Below are 17,753 nucleotides of genomic sequence, written 5' to 3'. Positions count from 1 at the left end.
GGCAGCTCTAAACTATAATACTTCACTAGCTTACATCTTCCTACAATAAACTGGACTTTCGCCATTCCTGCCACTTTGTTTATCTGGGATATTGTTTATTTTTATGTTTACGTTGTAAAGTTTGAAATGCAAGAAGGATGAACACAGTTGTCTGAGGGAAAGATGTTTACCAAAATTAGCCCAAAATAAAACCCAGGTCTGAAGGATTACATCCTGAGAAGTTATGTTTCATTTACACCCAGATCTGGAATCGAACTTTACAGAGGGTCCTGGAGGAATTAATTATAAAACCCTCAATGATGAATTAAACACCCTCAAATTAGGGGTTTTTAAATTTGAACCAATATTACAGCAATGCAATCATAAGTCTTAGAATTGTTCAAAACATAATAAAACCATGAAATAAACTTAACCTATATTTTTAATAATAATCTTCAAATTTACTGTTATTTTACTTACATTTGAACTTCATAGTCATCATCTGAATCAGAAATTGGTATTCAGGAAGGACTGGCAAGACATGAAAAAATAAATGAATCCCATCATTATTAAATTATCATGATTCATTATAATTTATTATTAACTCATCCCTTAACTCCAATCTTTAGTACTGTTCTATGAATTGGAATAAAATTCTGAAAAACTTGGAAATTTTCTGTTACTAGCTTTTTACTTGAAGTTAGGCAAAGCTTGAACCCGATTTTATTTTCATTGGATATGTTTTGTTCATTCATGGCTATGACTAAAAATTTAAGAAGGTGCAAATCCATATGGATGAGAAACTAAGGGGGCAGATATTTGCAATTTCATTACTCAGCTTCAGAAACACTGTACACCTCTAATTACTTTCCTCTGAACATTCTCGCTTGGCAAACAGAGTAAGTCTTAGGCTGACAGTCCCTTACACTGAATGAGTCAAGTGTAAAAATTGTATTATTACATCCACAGTGGTATTACAGTGTAAGAGAAAAAACATTTGAACTGTTGCTACAAAGGGGAAAAAAACAAAGGCTTTGAGCAAGCCCTTTTTTAGTGCTCAAATAGAAGCAAGTTAAATACATGCTGAGAGTAATACCAACTCTATTTTGAACTTAACTGTGGTAGTCGATTAGCCAGTTGGAGAGAAAAGGGCAGTTATTATCAGAGAGGAATATTAGCAGAAATAAAGTGATAAAAGCTGTCAGCTCTGTGAGTTACAGATGGTGACATAAGAGTTAGGTCCTGCAGAACTACAATGCAGGGAACATAAAAATGTTTGTATATGCCATGAAAGAGTCATCACAAACATTAACGCCAAAAGCCGTCTTTTGTAGATGTTTTCAGTATTAAAAAGTTGAAGAAAGACCAATTATTTTGAAAAGGTTTTCTTCCATAGTCCTTCACTGGCTGTCTTTGTGAGCTCATTTGGATGTGTAGCTGTAGTTTCACAGATGATTTTAAGATATATTGGCTGAAGGACGTTGCATTCTGGTATGCACAGGTTTTAGTCTGCTGGATTTAAATAGCTTTTTTCAGTGTTGGGACATATTTTGGTGTCTGTAGACAGGCAGTGGCAGGATTTGCTAATATAGAAACTAAGAAATGATCCTGAAAGATCGTAAGATAGGACTTTCATCATGCAGATTGCGCCCTTTACTAGGAAATCATGATTTTCCAAATTCTTTCAGGCATTATGGTAAGCACTGGATTTCTCTGTGGAAACACTCAACAGCCAAACCACAGAAGTTTGCTTTAAATTCCACCGAAGCTAGTTCACAGCGCTGAATCTGGTCTCAAATTTGACCTAGATATAATCAACATAATTAAAAGTTGAATTTATAAGCGAAGGGCAGAACATAACAAATAAAGGCCAGAGAAACCAAGATGACACAATAAAACCAGCCTGTTCTCAGCATAGCAGCCTTAGTTCTGCAGTTCTTTTCCTACTGGTTTATATCATCCAGCTCCTGGGAAATCAGGTGCTTCCTGCCAATTGGAGATCATTAACGCTCTGAAAACAAACACATGATTTTCTGTAGATTCTTGTTAGCATAATGTTAAGGCTCTTGCTTTATGGGAATATATTTTGATCTAACCTCAGAAAGGCAGGAGCTTCAATGTGTGTTTTTAGCTTAAAAGAGACAAAAGCTTAGTTTATATCACATCATAAAGAAATCAACACAGAAAAGAAGGGAGACAAGAATTAAATTAATCTCATCTAACTTTGGACATCTGTAGTGGGAGGCTTCTATATTTAAGCTAACAACTTCCCCAAGCTCCTTTTATCATAAACGGAGAGGAAATAGGTACTTTTGGTTCTCTAAACAATTAACTCAGATGTCAATGCTTATAGTGTAAATGTTTACATTTATTCAGGTGAATCCCACTCTCAGTTACTATAACATATAACCCTTAAGTTGTGATGTCATACCCTTAAGCCTGAATTGATTTCTGTGCCTTGAAATCAGCAATGTACTTAAGAAATGTCCTAATTTTAAGCATATAAATAGTCCTGTTGAAGTCAGTGGGATATTCATATATTGAAGATACGCTTCAACACTGTGCTGAATCGAGGCCTATGTGAGTAATATGCCACATGTGTTTTTTCTTGCAATAACTGTGTTACATCACTTTACCTTTAGGCAGTAATTTCACTGTACAGTAGAATGAATGTTTTCAGAAAGGTCCCTTAAATTTTTAAGATTTTGGCATTTTTAGAGCAGATGCTAGTAAATTAGCAAGGCTTGTATTCTTTCCTACGCTTCATAATAGCTCTAAAATCTAATAAAATATAATTCAAGGTTTTGGCTACTGCATTGATTGAACACTAAAGCTGCTTCCATCTCTTAGTAAGAGTTCAAAATATATTAGAGACACGCTAACGTTTTTTTCATGTTTCATGTATAAAAGATGAGCCCAAACAGTAATACCAGTTACCAAAGTAGTAAAGATCCTTTCAACCATTTAACAGTTAGACAGCTCAACATATCCATCACTCATCACTCATTTAATTTCTAATCCTTAAAAGCAGAGATGACTCTAACGAGTTTTGAGTGTATCTAAATTTTTTAATTGTTTTGTAACTGTCCTTCATATACATATTTGTACGATGTCATTGAAGAGACCATATCTTAAACTGTAGATTTTTTTGCATGGATCAGTCTCCCAGTTCTGCTGAAAGAAGAAGGTTTGGTTATAGTGAACTGGAACCTGAAGTGGTAAATCATTAAGAAGGAAATTCTGCCTCAGAGGTGTTTTGATCTCGGTGAACATCCAAGCAGAGTACAATATTCTGGGCTCAGTGGCATCCTTGGCCCCTTGATCAGGATGGGGGAGCACTGCCAAAAAGAGGTCGTTCCAGCCCCACAGCTGCAAGGGAGGTGGAAGCTGTTCTGCTGGATGCAAATTAAATGCAAGCCTTAGATTTCTGACAAATTCCCAACATGGCCTTTGGTAGGGCAAAACTTGGCCTCTCCTCCAGCAGGTAAGAAACACTGTATTCCTGGTAGTTAACTTCCATATCAGTCAGCTGCTCAGTATGTAGAGATCTTCCCAAACAGGCCTCACTGTAAACTATTTTTACACCAAGATATCCTGTAGCAGTCATTATAAAAATAAATGAACTAGTGACATTAAGCTGAAAGGTAAGCAAAGGTGCTGAGTGTTAAACATATTAAAGGGGGGGGGGGGAATCTGTTAATCGTTTTATTAATGTTTTCTTTTCTGCAGAAATCCTTGAAAGTGCTTGTAATTCTTTGCAGCTGACAGGCTGCTGATCTCGCAGAAAGAAGAGCTTTTTGAGTCCCTTAACTCCAAGTCACAGTTGTTCCTTGTTTTGACTGTTGGAGAATTAGTTCAATAACCGCCCAAATAGTAAGTGCCTATGCTCTTACAATTTACGTATAAGGAGGTCTGCATCTGAGAAAAATTACAGTTGAACAAACACTACATTGAAACACAAGCTTAAGGAGTTACACTGAAGCTGTGTAAGAGACTGTCAAAGTCATTTTGCTCCCATATGGATTTTTACAACGCTGTTACTTCACTTGCTTCACCAGATTTAGTCCCTATTTGAAGGATTCCCCTCTTTCACACACATTAAGTGGTACTTGAGCATTCCCAGGCTCATGGGAAGCGGCAGCCAGGGGTGAGGCGTTGGGTCTGTGATCTGCTCTGCCCTTTTACAGTGCCCGTGATAAAGTCCATGAGGCCCAGACCCTGATGGTCCACTCTGTCAAGCACTAGTGTTGTCTTGAGGACTGTCATGCTGGCACCTTTTTGAAACTCCGGTGGGGAACCTCCCACCTGTAGGGACATCTCTGATGCAGGTCTCCAAGCAAACTGGATACTCCCCCCTGTGGGTATGTATGCACCTACCTGCCACAAGCTCCTGGTGCCCAAGTCCACCAACACATCTCCTGCAAGATGTGCTGCAGACCAGCAGTATTCTCAGCTAAACCAGCCTGTTCCCATGACCTCACTTGCTGTTCAGAGCACATGGGGCACTGGGTGGTCCTGGCCAACCCTGCTGCCCACACCACAACATGCAGGTCTGACTAGCAGTTGGCTTCATACGATCTGCAAGTAACAAGAGCCATTCACCATTTTGTGTGGTCATACAGCTCTCCAGCACTGAGTCGTCTCCCCTTGCTCGGCTGTATTTTATCCCCTCCCTTCCCTTCACTTTCCAAGGCAGTGAAATGCGTATTGCCAGCTCAAAAGTAAGAGAATTTATATTTCCCTTTCCACCAAGAGCCATTGCTTGACAGAACAAGCAATTGCATCTAATATTCTCACAGTAAAAATGAATTTGATAAATCTAGGTTACATTTTCAAATACTTTGGGTCTTGTTCTGATTTGTTTTTACATTTATATCCTACTAAATACATCTCCAGTTTTGGCGTGCGTGTTTTTGCTGAAGTGCTAGACAGGCTGCGGTTTCTGTATGAAAACACCTATGACATTTTTCACTGTCTAATGTTTTACGCTGACAGAATCATTCTGGCAGGTTTTTTTTCTGTGGACCAACTCATTCCAGAGACACTGAAACAACAGACTCCAGGGTTTCAGGTTACAGAAGTCTGGAACAGCCCTATCGCACAAACAGCCTTCATACACTTCCCAGGTTGTCTGAAACGCAATGGCCCTTAACGTATTGTTCTTGAATGAAAAAGGCTAGATAAGCCTCAGCCTTCCTGGTGATAGAACAAACAAACAAAAATCTTAAAATGAAAAAAGTAGTGTCAAATCATGTTTATTGTGCAGTGTGAGCGTGCTTTTCATATTTATCTGAGGACAATGTTAAACTCTGATAGTGAAATGAGTTAAGAAAACTTTTAAAAGGCAAGATACTGCTATAATGTCAAGTATTATTTAGAAAAATGAGAAATTTTGCTTTATTTCACCTTCTAATTTCTATGAACTGTATAAAATAGTCAGCCTTTCAATTGTATTACGGTCTCACGTGCATTTTTCTTGGCTGTGTGCTCTTGCTTGTTATCCGAACATTATATTATTCTGTGAATCAGCTGTGGATAGACCCTATTATTTCAGGGACTTGATGAAATAAGAGATGAAATGAATTATGAGATTGAAACAGACTTGTGCCATCTTTTTTCTGTTTTCCTAACTTTTTAAATGTAGATGCTTTTTATTTGTTCTGAATCTAGCATCATTGCGTATTACTCATTCTCAGATAAAATATGTACATTATACTAGAAAAAAAAAGGTATTTTTGAAAAATCCTTCTTTTGCTACTTAAAGTATAATTACCTGGTCAATCTTAAATGCTATATTCATCATAATCTCTTCTTCACTCCCAAATTTCAGAGAAATCACTGGGTTAATTCAGGTCACTGCCTTTCTAAATTAAATATGAGAGCAACAGGAGTAGTAAAGGAGTAAGCAGGAGTAAAGTACAGAGCAGACACTTACAGCAACATATAGGAATTACGAAAGGTTTGCCAGAAATACCGATCTCATGTGGAGACAGGAAGAATTACCGCGGGGTACATATCCTCACACGGGGAAGAATGGAAGAAAGAGTTCTTGTTTGCAGCAAAGAAGAGTGGAAGACAGAATAATAATAATAAAAAAAAAATCTAATTTTAACCCAGGATTGAACAAAGAGAGATGATCAGAGCTGCCAGCAGCCCTGAGGGTTGCGGCTCCATGGTTTTAGGACCATGTATCATATCACTCCTACACCTGTTTTAACCCTCAACTCCCTTGTTATCACCACACAATCTCTCTATGCTCTGTGGAATTCATGTTTGTTTTCATGGCTAGTGGGCACGGGTAAAAGCCAAACTCCAATTCAGTTTATGTTGGCATCTCTCCCCTTCACAATGAGAATGAAAAATCACTAATAATCCTCCTATGACCTTTCTGTAGTTCACAGGACTTTTGTGGTTGAGACCTTTTGCGAGTGGCACTATGGACTGAGAAGAATTTAGAAATTTTAGCTGCTTCTGGTAACTGAGGACAAAGGAATGAAGGTGGGATTTCCCTGTGGAAATCATCATACGCAGGATGGTTAACCTTGACACAAAACCAAAACAAAAATGTGGATGTTGGTGGTATAAAAGACATGAGCTGGGAGATGAGGCTAGCTCAGAAAGTATCATTCCTTTGGGGAGCAGATTGGGCTCAGTTTCTGCTTAGTTAATACAGATCCACTCTAAATATGGTGTTAGTGACATTCAGAAATCAAACGCTGCCAAAATGAATGTAAAATGTTCTCAACATACAGTTAGGACATTCTTAAAATTAAATTCAGCACAACATTACCTCACTAGTTACAGGATAATTTGGGGCTACACATTGGCTGTATTTAGCTACACCAAGTTCAAAGTGAGATATGCAATATATTTTGTGGTCCTTCTAGAAGTTAAGCAGTATGTAATGATGGCTGGAAATGGTGTTCAGTATGTTTAGAAGAGGGCTATGCCTTTTTGATAACCACTGCAAAAAACTTCAGAGAGTACTTTATTTCTCAAATATAGACCAAATTTTAAACTTAGAAAGTGATCCCTGCTGTGTTAACTCTTTTTACTTTGTTTTCAGTGAATTCAAGAAACTTTGAGTAAAGCTTCAGGGGGGAAATGGTGACTATTTTCTCACACATGAAGAAATACAAGAAACAGATGAGAGAACAGAAAGAGATAAAATCCATTTAAATTGAAGGGGATAGAAATGCCTTTCTAGTATCAACAATGGATTTAGTAGCTGAACCTGAATGTAGGATGCAACCACATCTATTTTGGATAGTGAGCTTTAAATGACCCAGATACCAAGACCGCAAGTGGCATCCCATTGTGCTAATGCTTTGCCTGTCATTTGTTTGCACAGGTTCCTTATAGCTTATGCAGACATGTGAAACACTCTTGGTCACATATTCTTACATGGCCACAGAATACAAACCCTTTGATAGATGGTTCTAGTGGGATGAGAATACTTAGATGATGGGGTTTATCTTGTCTTAGTCTGCTCCTTTCTAGACTAAACCTGTTTTCTATATTTTCCCTAATATTGTTTCATTCTAAGTATCTTTTTATCCCTCTTCTTTTTTTGACTCTGTCTAATTGGTCTACCTTGTTTTTATAGCAGAGTAGTCAAAACTGGACTCCAACTGAGGCCTTATGCGTGCAAGACAAAGAACAATTACCTCCTCTGTGTTACTCACACAACCTATTACATGGTAATAGCATCACATTTTTCAACTGGATTTAGTTTGTGATCCAAACTAACTTCCCTTCCTCAATTTTATTTTTAACTAGCATGTTGCCTAGCTAGTTATTCCTGATTGTCTGTTTTGTGTTCAATGTCCTCTCTCAATTGTTGCCGCTTTTTTTTCCATTTCATCGTGTTGCTTTTGGACCATTTCTCCAATTTGTCAGGGTCGGCTTGAACAGTAACCGCAGCCTCCAATGTGCTTTCAGCGTTGCGTGACTTACAGATGGCATGGGTAGTCTCTGTGCTGTCATTCGTGTATTTAATGAAAGTAAGGAGTAGAAGAGGGTGCTGCAGAAACGTGTTGCCAATTTGTGAGAGAAACGTTGACAACTTCTCTTTGAGTATGTTTTTGTTTTTTTTTTTTTTCAATCAGTTGTGCATTTATCATGGAGTCATTTGTACAAGATAATATTTCCTTATTTGGCTTAGGAGAACATGCGAATCAATGTCAAAAAAAAATTGACTAAACCCAATCAGAATACATTACTTCTTTCAGTTTATCTAGCAGACCTTTCCAAAAGGAAAGAAGGTAAAATATAAGTGTTTTTTACCTTCTCTTTGTTCTCCATTTGTCTCTTTTCTGCTCATTTGTGCCATCTCTCTATTTCTCTTCTTCCTTCTCCACCTCACAACCCAGTGGGTTTTGGTGAACTGGCTCAGACATAACTGATACAAAATGCAGTGAAAGTGAAAATGGGCACCATGACACAATACATCCCTTCCTTAATGGGCAAGGGGAGAGGGATTCAGCTGATATGTTCAAAAATAGCATTGAATTCAGAGGCAAACTCTACCACCTTTAATCATAATACTCCGTACTTCAAACACTCCTATTGACTTCGGGTAGATGGGTATCTTGGCATGTTTTTCAAGAGCCTTGAGCAAACTGGGATGCAAAGAATCCCGAGTAAGTAACTTCTGCATTTGCTCAGAGAAGTGTGGCTGTGCAGGTGTTTAAAGGGAAAGCAGACTGAGAAAAAGACACTTTATGTAAAATAAGTGTTTCTTGATATTTAGGAATACTTGCTTTTGATTTTGGTATTATTGTATGGCATATTTACATTTCATCCAGTATATCATGCTCAGTATTGATTTACCTGTCCCATAAAAGTTGTCTCGTCCCTGTCTCATTCTCCCTGTCCATGACCAAAAGGAAAGGTGACATTCAGTGAGACGAAGAGTGCCAAATGTCCATCTGATGCAGAAGAAATGCTTTGTGCAGAATGCAAGATGATTCTGTGGAAATTGCTGCCACAGAAGATAACAATGACCAAGGGGTTTTTAGGTGATTTGACACACAGGTGAACAACAGATGATCTCTCACAGATGAGACAAATGATGATAGCAGTTCTGAAAAAAGCTATTTAATTTAGTGTCTCGAGATTTGGAAAAGGACTAGTCTGAGAATAAATGAAAAGGGCAAACTCATGCTGACTACAGATTTTTCAAAATCTAACTCAGTTTTAAATTGACTTTGCATCTGAGCTGGTATGACTATTCTTCTGCTTCAATGTCCCCACATTAAGAACTATGAAGAAAATTATTAGCAAAACCATAAATGCCTTATTTTCCCTCCAGTGTACAAAAATAGTAGCATAGAACCAAACTGGTTTGCGTGGCTTAGGTTAAGCCAGTCACCTGAGCTGCAGGCTCCGGGTCCTAGTTTTGTTATTTCCTTGCAAATAGCGGTGGTAGCTACTGACTCTGTGCTGGACGACCACGTGTACGGTTGCAGCCCCAGCACCTCTGCCTAGCTGGAGCAGCTGCACAGGCTATTGAGCAGCTGCATACCATTCCTGAATAGGAATCCTGCTCCCCGCTTTCTCGGAGACAAATTGTCAAACAGTTCAAAACTGATCAGCGGGTCGTCAGCTGAATTGGGTCTAATACGTGATGATTAGCTTCCTTCATCCTCAGAAATTTGCAAGCAGAAAAAGAGTAAGAAAACAGTTCGATAAATCAAGACGTGTGACTTCTCTGAGGTTTCAGTGGTACAACTAATATCAGATTATGGTTTGGTCTTTATTGATAAAGGAACTGTTTAAAATTTCCAAGGTTATCAGTGATTCAGATGTTGTGGAGAGGAAAAGGCCAAAGTATTGTCCCACATTTTGACCTGGATGTATTTTAAGAGAGATTCTAAATAAAACTTTTGTATATTTGCTCTCTGTGAACAAACCTTATTTTCTACATGGCAATAACAGAAATGAACTCAAGGGAAATTACTCACATATGTCAAGAAGGTAACGTGACCCTTCACTTTCAAAGGGTTGGCATCAGCATAAATTATTGCTTACAGGTGTTAAGTAATCTCTTTGATGATTTTTTTTATTGGCTGACTCACATTTCTTAGGCAGATAAAAAGCTACTGTAATAGAGCAGTTATTTAATTAAAAAGAACTAAGGATTTTCACAGGAAAGAAGTGGGTGTGGATGGATGATTTTTGTTGAATGCACTTGGGCCAAGACTGAAAACGTGTTGCCAGGTATTCTTTTTACCTTCCATTTCTACATTGCGATTTGTATCACATGCCTGACTGTTCATTCTCTTTAAATGAAGACTATTACACCAACTTTTTTGTCATTTGGTTAACATAAATAGTGATATTTAGAAATTGTGTAGATACTTTCTTATGATTTTACATCCTTCATGCAATACTTCAGACTTACTGGTTTGAATTGTGTCCTAGATAATTTGCTTTCTGCAAGTTCGATGGAAATGAAACTTCAGTCAAATGTAATACACATGGACAATTTCCAAGAAGACTCTTGCTGCTGTATTCTCAAAGCGATCATCAAAAAGGCCCAATTTAAATAACTTCCTTCTTCTCCAAGTCCAAAATTTGTTAACACATTTGAAAGTGCAAAAGGCAAAAGCTAATTCTGTCTTCTTCAAATACCAGTAATTTCCCATTGAATTAATTGCTTTACTTTGTAGTGAAGTAAAGATAGATAAGAAAATTACTTTGTGAATTTCATACCTCCAAAATATATTTGCAACAATGCCTGTGATTCTTTGCAAGAAACTTTACTATAGAAAACTATAACAAAATCATGTTTTTCTCTCCCCTTCTCTAAGACAATATCCTCCTTCCCCCAAAAAAGGAACATATAAAGCCCTGCTGCTGTTTTGCGCTGCAATAAAGCACCCAGACACATAGTTTTATCAACTGCTAGTATGCCTTTAACAAATCACAATTAAATATTAACAGCCCGTGGAGCAGCATGGAAGGCTCTGCAATCCTTTGAAGGCATATTTGCCAATTAAACAAAGTCTGACATTAGAGTAAAGGTGGCAACGATCCAAACCAGAGAAATGAAAGTCAACCACTTCAGTGGCATTCATTAGCTCAACAGACATTCTTTGTGTGGCCTGTTTCTTTACTACTGCCAAATCCACACCCTGTTCAGGAACTTACCCAGGCTCAGATAAGCTTATTATGGAAATAACACTTTGTCACCCTTTACAACTTGCTTCTTGTTAAATTATCTTTTATCTTCTTTGTAGTATTTGTCACCTCTCCTTGGGTGCCCCTTGTGTGGCCAAATGGTATTGTGTTTGATTTGGAATAATCAGGTCCCAAAGGTTAATTGAAGTTAATAGGATAATATTTTAAAGATTCTCTCTTCTATCTCATCACAGAGGAGCGGTTATGGACAGACATTTGTGCATGTATACCGTGTTGTTTTGTTTGGCAATGTGTGCATGTTTAGGTGCTTGTTTGGGTCATCTGGTAATGGGCACTGATGGGGGTGCAAAGGGAAATTTGGATGGGAACTCTCTAACCTGTACGTGGCCTTCCCAAATCTGTGTCACAACCGCAAACCCTACGCTGAAACAGCAGAAGTGCTCAGTGCTGCCTCTGTGTACTGAGAGCATGAGAGGGAAAGAAGGAGCTTTTCCGCTACTCCTTTTCTTGCGAGCTGAGAGAAAAGCCAGAAAACCCTGCTGTCGGATGCCGAGCACCCTGGAGCAAGAGGCTGTGCCAGCCTGAATGTGCATCACCCACGAAACCTACAGGCTGCGCACAAGCTTGTCTCCCCTGTCCTTCATCCTGCAGCTTCAGAGGTACCTCGCTAAAGGACCCTTTTTCAAAGACTTGGTCTAGCTACTATCTGTGCCTGCAAGAATAACCATGCAAGGAAAGCGAATTCTGGTTTTGTGTCTTGAAAAGGTAAAGTTGTAGCATGAAAGAGTGGAACTTGGTCTCCTCAGAAACAGTTCAAAGCGATAAAGGCAAAACTAAATTGCCGTCCCCACTGGGAAAAGCTAAGCGTGGCAGGGAGTAGGAAGAAAGGTGGTGCTAGGATGGATGAAGAAAGGAGGAGAACTGGGCTCATTGCTCCCACCAGAAGATACAGAAGCAGCACATATGAAGACCTTCTCCTGAAGTGGTCCTAATTCTGTGGCAATAGCTAGCTTTGTGCAAACCCTGACCCCAGCTTCAGCAGACACCAAGAGACCCGGCCTGTGACTGTGTCTGGCAAAGCAGGCAAAGGGCTATTCCTGCATTTCTGCACCCATATGCATATTTGCCTATGCACATCCCTGCCTGTTTGAGATCTACATTTCAATACAGCGTTGTCTAACCTTGCTGCGCTACACACACGTCTTCGATATCCTCAGCTCTGCAGTTAAATACCTTTTTTGTTGTTTTTTTTTGTTTTTTTTTTTTTTTTTTTTCTGGGCTGATACACAGCATTTCATTTCACTCATCCTCCCACGCAGATACAGGGAAACAAGATATCCATCAGTAAGTAACTACAAAAGACTGGAGAGCCAAGTGAAGAGAGAAAAGTAATTTCTTGGGCAGATACTTAAATGTCCATCATATTTTGAATGGTTCTTTGTATTTGCCATAGTTAAGTTGATGCCCTAGTATATGTTATTATAATATGTATCTGTTGGTTCCCAGGATTTATAATGACATGAAACCTTACTGGCACATAAATTACTTTAGAGATTTTTTTTCTATATGCTATATTCATTCATTTATGTACATCATGGATATTCACTGGAGTCACATGAACTACATTTTCCATAGACACACACAAACATAGCTTGCACTGAAGCAAGAAAGAACAAGAATATCTGAAAGTTGTACGGTTCTGCTTAGAACTCACAGGCAACACTGAAATGTCTCATTCAACAATATTACTGCTCATATCTTACATACTACATCGGTTTCTCTTTCACCGTTTTGAAAAAAGGCACCATTTAGCATTCCATATACCGGAAAATTCCTCACCTAAAGTCATAGGAGTATTCTTCTGCCTGAGACAGATATGAGAGAAAGGGAATTAAAAAAATAAGCTTTCTTTGTGAACATCAGGAAGAAAACATCTTTTTTTCCTTGCTTCAGTAGTGCAGGCTTCCTCCGAGGTTGCCAAACCAGTGCCTCAGCAGTTGTCTATCTGCCTTGAAGTTGCTGGCACTGTGCAGATTTGAAATAGCGAGGGGTTTTGCTTCTAATCTGCTGATTTTGACATTACCCTTACTGCTGATTTAATGAGCCCAGTGTCATAAATAGGATTACAGACCCCAGAGGCCTAATTCTCAACTCCTGAATACACTGAAGGATAGCAGTAACTATGGTAAATAATTACCTCAAATCAAATCAAAATTACTTTTAAAATTTGAATGCCGGAAATGTTTGTTCAGTGATCTGGACGGGGCAAGTCACTTGTATTTATCTAGCTCCCAAAGGAACAAGATGGCACCCAACAAATGAATATCAACATCACAAATAGCACCTTGGTAGGAGGCAGCACTGAAATCAGCTGGAACCAGCTGAAACCGGCAGTTTTGCTGTGGGAACATGGCCGAACTGTGACTGTTCTTTTCCCTCAATAGATTTTTTTTTTTATTATTATTTATTTTGGACTTGGGTAAAATCAGGATCTGATTCTCAAAGTCCAGATGTACCATGCAGTTCTCCCAGCGTGCGATGGGAATTAAATAAATGCTTCGGGAAGCTAATCTTTGTCAAGAGAGTTAAGGCTTGTTCTATGCTTGCTTTATGGCTCTAATTTTCAGATACTGCCTGATTGCCAGGATGACCACATGGGATATTTGGTCACCTGGATAATTATAATAAATATTTCACTTTTATGTCACTATTTGTGGGTAGATTTTAAATCATGGTTTGTAAAGGAGGATATTTTATAGCAGTGGAGAGACAGTGAAGTTATTTGCTGATAACGTGAGGAGGTTAGCAGAAGACCAAAGGATGGGACTCAAGACTCCTGTCTCTTTTCTGGTATCTTCAATCACATTGTCTCTTGCAATCATCAGCCAATTTTCAGCTGTTCTAAGTTGGTCTGACGTTAGTGAATGTGATCTGCTTTAGGATACATACATGCAAATTGTTCAGGGTGCTTTCTGGTATTCATCAGCAACGCTAAGTAAATGACATTTCTAGATGTGATTAGGTCTGTCTCTCCCCAGGTACTGATGTGCATATGCAAAATAGACGCAGCTATATATTTTAGTGCACACAAACATGCAGTCATGAGCACATAAAAACACTTCCTCTCTCACACAGATATGCATACATATACACTGCTTGTGGAAGATAAAAATAAATATGCCATAGGGACGCTCTTTATGGGCATGTATTGTGCTTGCCTTATCAACTTGATGAATTTGATTATAATTTGTGCAGTAATACAGAATTGTTTTCTAAATGAGATTTAATGCCATAAAGATACTTATATAAATTCTGTGTAAGACCAGTTTCCTATGCAGAACAGCGGCGTTAAACCAAAGAAGGCAGGAAGTAGTCCAGCAGGAGAGGGAAAAATGCACAGTTAAGCAAAAGACTTGAAAAATTAGGCAGCAAAGGAAGGAGCAAATTGAAAGCTGCTTAGATTTACTGTAGCTGTAATGTGTGTTCTGCTTATTTACATAAGGTCTATGTGATTATCTTCTCTGCTGTTCAGTAAGAATAGTCCTTACTGTAGTATCTGCCGCAGCACATGGTACTTCTGTTATCTCGGATATGCAGCCCTCTTATTAAAGAGACACACTAACCAATATGTATCTTGAACTTTTGACCGTTCACAATGTTTGGAGATGAAGAATTTATTCCACCACCAGCAGATACAAAGGGCCAAGTTTGTATTCCCAAGTGTGCAGATTGCTCTGTTTTTATTTTAGGCTTTGCAAAATTTGTGTTGGTTCTTTTTTGTTGTTGTTTTCTGCTTGTTTGAAATTACAGTTTCTCCATTCCGGACTTTATTTTGATGCAGTTCTGAGACCAAATATTGTACTCTATTACTTGTGAAACCAAGTTTTTTCCGTTAAAATGCTGGACTCTCTTCTGGGCCTTAGTTTCCCTCAAAGGTTCTTTATGCAACCTGCATGCCTAAATCTCTATCTTAAATGTCATCCAAGTATCAACCTTCAACATCCATTTGCTAAAAAAGAAGCTTTCTACTTTGCCATCTTTCTGTTTTATTGGTAGATGGGAAGTATATCTACGTGTTCTTGTCTGTCAGGGTGTGTGTGGGCGCCTCAGAAATCCCATTTATATAGTATCTGGTAATTTGTTCATGTACAGGGAATCCAGCACCATACTCTAACTTCTAGTCCTGAGAGCAATAGCTCTTTGTGACTCATCTTTCATTTTACCTGTGGCCAGCTCTGCCCAGTGCCGTAGACGGAAGAGGGCAGGAGCCAGGGTCTCTGGAGCAGCAGTCTGACACAGCACTGGGTCAGTTCTGGGCCAAATAACAATGTCTTTGTAGTTCCATTGAACTCTTATTTTTTATACCTGTGTTACATTGGGGCTGTTAAGTTCTTGCTGGTCCTTTACAGAAGCATCAGTTTGACTTGAGGTAAATGGCTTTACCCCAAAATAAACGAAAATATCTTTTAGATGTTGGGTTCTTCCTCGTTCATTCTTTCTAAGTTCTACCGTAGGTAGGAATGTGTAGTATGGCATGACTTATATGAGCACTTATAAATGAAACATTTTGCCTGGTAAGGTGGCTTCGTAGTTTTCAATTTTCTGTTGATCTCATTTTTTGAGATTTTTTTTTTAAACAGGACAAAGCTGGAGTCAGCTGGAAAACAATTTTTTCAAAGTCCAACAAATAAATTTATGTTCAAGAAGAACATAAGAACATGTCTTTGGCAAGACAACTTAGAAAGAAGAAGTAGGCTCCTTAGTAGTGACTCAGCCCCTTTACTGTTTCTCTCTGGTCCCTTTTTAATCACCGTTCAGATCAGGGTACTTTTAAATACCCATTTTTTTAACATTACAAAATCTTTGCATGTCTGGACTTCTAGGGAGGAACCGGTGAAATGGTATTTTTCTGGTATTTAACCAGCTAAATGCCAAATAAAAGTACAGGAATTGAGATTAAAGGAAGTAAATGTGAGCAATTGCTCCAGAGTTAAAATCTTCTAAGTCAAACTGATTTTCCAGCCAATGAAGTAAAGACAAGTGTATGTGCTATTGCTTCAAGATCAGGAATTAGTGAAAAGCAACAAGGAAATATTTTCCACGTTAAGGTTTTTGTGAGGCATTTTTCTTTTAAATATTCACAAGTTCTCTAAATGGCAGAAGAAGTTCCCATTAAAAATCAAATTCTTGACATAATTAGCAGATATTTGCTCCCACAGAATCTCGCTTTAAAAAGTGACCTAAAAAGGTGCAGGTGTTTGTTATTTTTTTCCTAATCAATATCTGATTAATCACTGGTTATTGTGGCTAGGCATTAGTTCCCAAATCAGGGCTCAACCTAACCATCTAGTCCGTATCATAGTCACTATGCTTCACCTGAGCTTTCCTTGCGTAGTGACACCTACATGTAGAACTTTGCTCTGAAAAGTAAACCTGTACAGCAGTAGTCTGCACTCATTCAATTACCATCAACTTTTCCTCATAGAAAGGAGAGTGTGTGCACTTCTACGTGTGTTAAAAATGACACGCACATTCCTTGCCTAGAAACAGCAGTGTCATATGCTTCTAGGTGTGTACTCAGTTACAGATTCATACAGGGAAAATAGTGCTCTCTCTTTCAAACCGTTTGTGTTTTGTTTACTCAAAAGGGGGTTTTAATTTATTTTTTTTTTTTAGTTTTGTGTAGTTGTCACTTGAAATACACAGGAATTGTGGCTCAGGTCTGATAAGGAAATAAATAAAAGACTCCAACACATCCTACGGTGGCAGAAGACTCTAAAGCTGTTTTAAGGATTTCCTCTTGGCAAAGCAATTCACCTGGATATTTTAAAACCAACAAAAAAACGCTACTCTTAAACCATCTTAAGACCTTCATGCTACATCAGATGACGGAATTCTGAATTCACCAGTAACAGAAAATTATTAATAAGTTATCTGTCCTTCCATCATGCATGAGAGCTCTTTGTACTGTCTCTCAGATTGCTGTATGTGGGAGAACATTCACACTTTCACGATTTCTTCTTGTTTCTTTCCCTTCCTAGAATGACAGAACCATGCTGGTGAAATGTTACTAAGGCACTAGAAATTAATCAGTCCATTGTTTGAGTATGAGGTTAGATAAAACAGAGAATGTTATTGTTTAGTAGTTAGGTACAGGAAATATTTTATCAACTGTGCAAAGAAAAAGGAAAGATTTTACCAGGAAAGATAATAGAGTAACTTTTATCACATATATGACAAAGGAGTGCTGGGATAACCCTGGGAGATGCGAAGCATTGCACAACCACACAAGTGTAAGTGCTGAAAAGCTACATTTGAGAGCTCTCAGCTCTCAGTTATGAGCTCATTGATAACTCAAAATGAAGAACTCATAACAGCTTAGAGTAAATGTTTACTCTTTAACCAGCCTGTACCAGGGATGCTCTTCAGCCCATGTGTCTGCCCACATATGTATTATTAAACTGCCTTTTCCTCATGGTGGCCATCTTCATGCTCTCTGTTTGGGGCTAAATCTACACATTTCTCCTGGTATCAAACACAATAGGAAAATTAACCAGACTAATATCAGCTAAGAATGGCCAGGTAACACTATCCAAGAAATCAAGAAAAAGATTGATTCCTTCAATCCT

The sequence above is a fragment of the Vanellus vanellus genome (genome assembly GCF_965231255.1).
Source record: "Vanellus vanellus genome assembly, chromosome: 3".
NCBI classification, from domain to species: Eukaryota; Metazoa; Chordata; class Aves; order Charadriiformes; family Charadriidae; genus Vanellus; species Vanellus vanellus.
This window is presented reverse-complemented; position numbering follows the sequence as displayed.